Source organism: Pimephales promelas, chromosome 10 (assembly GCF_988280905.1).
Source record: "Pimephales promelas chromosome 10, fPimPro1.hap1.1, whole genome shotgun sequence".
NCBI classification, from domain to species: domain Eukaryota; kingdom Metazoa; phylum Chordata; class Actinopteri; order Cypriniformes; family Leuciscidae; genus Pimephales; species Pimephales promelas.
In genome coordinates, this window is record NC_142778.1 from 19,694,747 (window position 1) to 19,700,404 (window position 5,658).

The 5,658-nt window shown below is 41.6% G+C and overlaps 1 pseudogene; it reads right to left on the reverse strand.

Annotated features, from left to right (window-relative positions):
* Positions 1 to 800: 800 nt before the first annotated feature.
* LOC148977401 (uncharacterized) lies at positions 801 to 5,186 on the reverse strand (annotated as a pseudogene).
* Between the last annotated feature and the right edge of the window lie 472 nt (positions 5,187 to 5,658).

Sequence of the window (5,658 nt, forward strand, 5' to 3'; positions counted from 1 at the left end):
TATTAAATATATAAACTGCATTCTTAAATTACGGTTATTATTATCATCAGTTAAAATGACAGTTAAATAAATTAAACATTTGTTCAATAAAACATATCAACTAACTTCAATAATTGATTATGAATAAGATTAACATCTTATTTTTTATCATTAATAACTTAATAAATTATGTTTGAAAAATAAGTGAGTTCTATTAAATGTTTTTTATTCCAATTTTTTTAATGATTCAATAAAAATATATTATCAAAAACGGTGGTAATCAAATAAAAGTTTAGCAAACGTTTTAAATCCTTTTTTTTTTTGGCAAAGTGCTACAAAACAGATTTAGTCAATTAAACCATGGACAAACAATATATATTCCTTAAAGAATGTGTAAATACATTTTAGTAGTATTGTTGGTGTTAAACAGCACTTCCTCTTTAAAAAAGGGGAGGAGACCGCAAGAAACTCTGAGTTTACTGAAGAAAACCTGCTCCCGACCAGGTTAGGTTCACGGAGTAAGTTACCATGGTAACTGACTCTGAGTATAAGTTACCTCTCTTTCAGAAATGGGCTTGACTTACTCTGCTGTCTCAGGTTTAACTCACCTCCCTTTCTGAAACGGAAAACCCAGAGTTTCCCTCATTTCAGGGTTAACATACTCAGAGTTTTCACTTAACCTCCTTTCTGAAACAGGCCCCTGATGAAGAAATGTGTGTATATAAAAAATCTTGTCCTCAAAGTTGACCTTTGACCCTTATTTGTCAGATACTGTACTCTGCCTTTGTATTATTTACTAAAAAATAAGGAGTTGTGCAAAGGCAAAAGGCAGTAACTGACATATAATCAATTTTGCTTACCACCATTTAGAAGATAATTAACTGATCACCTTCATTAAAGTCTAATGATCATGGCATTTGTTTTAGATGACACACAAATACTTAGACATGTCGTTGTTGCTATCCAGTGCTGGGAGTGCATTCAGTTGGAGTCAATGCGTAAACTAAAAAACTTCAATTTTGTGTGCAGCAAAACCAACAGATAGGTGACACAAGAGTGTACAGTATGAATAAATACAACAACTATCTCTGATAATTAAAAACAATCATTTATTTGAAAGAGAACGCAAATATATCAATTTATTAATGGATGGTTTGAAATTCATGTATAGAGATAAAAACAACGGTGGGCAACAAACTGCATAGAGATAAAAAAACAACGGTGGGCAACAACCTGCAAACAACGGTGGGCAACAACTTGCATAACTACCTCCTCCATAAACATCACTCCTCCACAAGAAGTGAGAGCCAGAAAGCCCTTCTGTTGGGGGGCATAAGAGGACAAAGTTTTTTTAAAATGTCTTCTTTCTTTGTCTTCTCAATGCCCCGGTCATGTGGCCTCAGGGGAGGGGGCATCTTGAGATCAAACTTGGCCAGGAGGAAGTCCAGTTCAGTGAAGTCACAGTCTCTGTGGCTGTGCTTAAAGAAGAGGCTCCTGGACCCACGCCGTAGCTGAATTTCAGCCATCTGGCTCAACTTCGGTGCCTTCTTCGTCTTTGCAGTGGAATGACCATCTTTCCATTTCAACACATTTGCATTTTCCATCTCAATCACCTCCATCTTTTTTGAATTTGAGCTTGCCACCACACTGACAAAGTCTTCAAAGTCAAAGACATAGCCTCCAGGACGTTTCCTCATTTCTTGCTCAACACCATGATGCACACTATCGGCACTCATAAAAGTGTGGCCCTTCTCAAAAAATTTCAAGGTGATGTCCTCCCTTGAGTTGGTAGACCCGTTCACAAGGCTGACCAGTGTGGACAGAAGGCACCAATTTTTATTTTGGGCAGAGCAGTTGTCCACCCAAAACACACTGTGGAGAAGGTCTCTCTCCTTCTCAACTGCCACAACATAGGCTGAAGCAATCTCTCCAGCACTGCGACCCGCCACGCCCTCATGCCAGACCACAGAGATGTTGTTTTTTTTATTCTTTTTTTTGCCCACAACCTTTTGGAGGTCCACACTTCTCACAGATGTGTCCTCTGGCCAGGTCCTCTTAGCATCAGCCTGATATGCTGCTCTGCTTTGCACAGCAGACTCCCTGTGTTGTAGCCATTTCTGGCACTGCAAGCAGTCCATCTGCGCACTTTCTTCGTGAGTGTTTTTATGATGATCATAAAGGAGGCACTCCTCACACTCCTCTTCACCAAGCTTGGTAAAGCTGATGTTACGCCGTTTTACCGCTTTTCTGTATGTTTCATACGAGCATCTATTTCAATGAAGTCAGCATACATGAACCTAACTGAAATGTCACTAGGTAGGTAGCGACGATGTGGGGCATGCTCCCGACGATAATGGCTCACTGTGGGGTTGAATGACTCAATGTGGTCAATGACAGGCTGCAGGTCCAGTTTGTTGGCTGGCACATGACGTCCTCTCTGATCTCTGGGGATCACCTCACTGCCTATCTCACTCCCCATCACTGAAAGCACCAGGCTGTCGTTTGCTGGGTGGAACCCTAATGTGGTCAAAAAGAATGTTTCACAGACTTGCTGTGGGATCTGATTCAAGTCCTTAAGCCTGTACACAAAGGACCAGCTCCGGCGACTCTTTTCTCCATTTACAGGTCTTGCTGTTGGTAGCTGGCTGACGGTATCATACACAAATGCCCGTTGGTTTGTGTAGTCCAGATCCCAGAACATTTTCCAGATTTGCTTTCGCTGCTCCTCGCAAAATCTGTCTGTGCATTTCCTCCTGCATTTCTGGCCACATGGATCTCTCATCGGTGGGGCTCTGCCTGGAGTGCAGGCGGATTCTGATGCGGGCAGCAGGTTGGTGGCCAGAGCGATGGTGGTGTCTGGAGCGGGCAGCAGGTTGGTGGCCAGAGCGTTGGTGGTGTCTGGAGCGGGCAGCAGGTTGGTGGCCAAAGCGATGGTGGTGTCTGGAGCGGGCAGGAGGTTGGTGGCCAGAGCGATGGTTGTGTCTGGAGCGGGCAGCAGGTTGGTGGCCAGAGCGATGGTTGTGTCTGGAGCGGGCAGCAGGTTGGTGGCCAGAGCGATGGTGGTGTCTGGAGCGGGCAGCAGGTTGGTGGCCAGAGCGATGGTGGTGTCTGGAGCGGGCAGCAGGTTGGTGGCCAGAGCGATGGTGGTGTCTGGAGCGGGCAGCAGGTTGGTGGCCAGAGCGATGGTGGTGTCTGGAGCGGGCAGGAGGTTGGTGGCCAGAGCGATGGTGGTGTCTGGAGCGGGCAGCAGGTTGGTGGCCAGAGCGATGGTTGTGTCTGGAGCGGGCAGCAGGTTGGTGGCCAGAGCGATGGTGGTGTTTGGAGCTGGCAGGAGGTTGGTGGCCAGAGTGGGGGAAAAGTCCACAAGAGTGTTGAAGGTGGTATTAGGTGTGCTGCAGAACAGTTCATCTGAACAGAATGCTTGGAAACTAACGTCCAGACAACTGTCGAGAATCTGCCACGTTTTTGAAACATCAGGATCACAGTCACCCTGATAAGTGTCTGAAATTAGAAAAAAATAATTCTTATTAGACATGTACATTAAAAATAGAAGAAATATGAACCTGAGATATGAATAATTATATGTTTGAAGGCCTACCATTGTCCAGAATGATCTTTTTGGTTGTGCTTGGTTGTGCAGGGCCACAAGGAAGATCCACTTGTGGGACTAAAATTAACACAGAAAATCATTAACTAACTGTAACAAGCATTTAAGTCAATAGACTTCACACAATAGATCTAACATTAATATTTCTTACTTCAAGCAGAGAGAACCACCAAACTATTGAATTTGCATATCAATATTGTAGCAATTATTCTCAGTATATTTTTCTTTATTAGGCTACACCCCTGTAGTTTAGTGGAAGTGTTAAATAATATCAGGAAAGGCTAACCACTGCAATGAGAACCAGTTAGTGTCAACTCCCAATATTACTATGTTTATTATGTTAATTTGTAAGTGACCTTTGGAGCCTACATTACTACATCAACCTGTATGTTTGTGGCCAGTCATTTTAGTGAAAGCGCATGTAACTCAAAAGTAATACATAATGTAATGCATTACAATTCAAAGGCAGTAACATTGTAATGTAAATAATGAATTCTGCCCTACAAAGGCAAAATGCACTAACCACGCAAACAAAGAAATGGAAAAAGGCCTTTAAAGTTTTTATACCAGCCAGTCAAACATGTTATGGATAGATTATGTGGTAATGCATCTCCGAAACAGGACATAATTTAACTCAGATATTTTTTTCACAAGACAGAACACGTCATAAAGCCCATTACAAGTCTTAACTAATTTTTGACCAAATGTGTAGTTACTGCACTTTGCCTTTGTAGGGCAGTATTGCTAAAGACAGTAACTAGTAATGCATGCATTGCATTTTGGAAGTAACTTGCCCAATACTGAAGATAATAAAGGTATTTTATGAAGTGGGTATTTTTATCAAGGGTTAAAGTGCTCGAGATGCACTGATCGGATTTTCTGCGGCATGACAAGAACTCGTCTAGTTGGACTATTTGTTTTTTTGCCAAAACACCAAGGGAATCGACCAAACAAAAAGTTGTATGTGTACGTGGATAATATTTTGCAACAAATACACTTTATGCTGTTTCACTAACGCTAATGACGCTAAATTACAGAAGACGCTTTGAAGATAGCATGGATAAGCTTGGTCTGAATACCAGCAAGCGATACGGACTATGTTCAAAACCTTTGAGGATTGTGGAAACATCGTAGATGACGTGTATTGCAATGGATTTTATGGAGTTACAAGAAAAGGTAGGATATGATTGTTTACTGCCGCCGTGCAGTATGTGTTAGCAGGCTACTGCCGCTGTGCAGTAATGTGTAGCATGATAGCTAGGCTGGGGCTAACATGTCAACATTGAATAGGCTACATTCCTGCAACGTCTGCACCTCTGGATTGTCGGCACAGAATGGATTACTGAGTGATTTTTAATTATTTAAGTATTAGATGTCATGCTGTCTAGGTATCTACCATGTTTTGGTTGGTGTTGGTGTGCTGGCTATTAAGTAGACTAGTTAGCTTCGTCTTGTCCTAGCAATTCTAAATTAACGTTAACTATATGGCACTTTCATACTTCATATGCATTATTTTATAAGATAATTTCTTACCTTGGTCTTCATGTCTTCTTTTCAACGCCAACTCCACCATCATTCTCCCTCGAGAGCAATTTGCCATTCTTACAGTAGTTCAACACTTGATAAAACAATCACTCAACACATTTGACAGCTCGTTTTTTATTTGGATATTTGTGTGTTATAGAAGTAAGTGATTTAGTGACAATACATGGACAGTAACTGAAGCGCGGCAAATTTTTATGGACCGTAAAACAAAGGCAGATCATCGTAACTGCAAGGTGGCACCGTAACATCTCTTTTATGAATGGCTTAACAAAGGCAGAGTACGTAACTGGACTATTGCGTCGAAGATCAAAGCCAAATAAGGGTAACTGCAGTTACCGCTTTCTGCCATGGTTGCTTGTATGGTTTTCGGAGTTACTGTGAACACAACCCTCTATTTTTTCGAAAAAAACAGTCAAATTGAGTATAGATATTTATCCACATGATAAAGGAGGTCTTTAATATCCCAAAAATGACATTAACTCATTTTTGACCAAAAATGCAGTTACTGCCTTTTGGCTTTGTAGGGC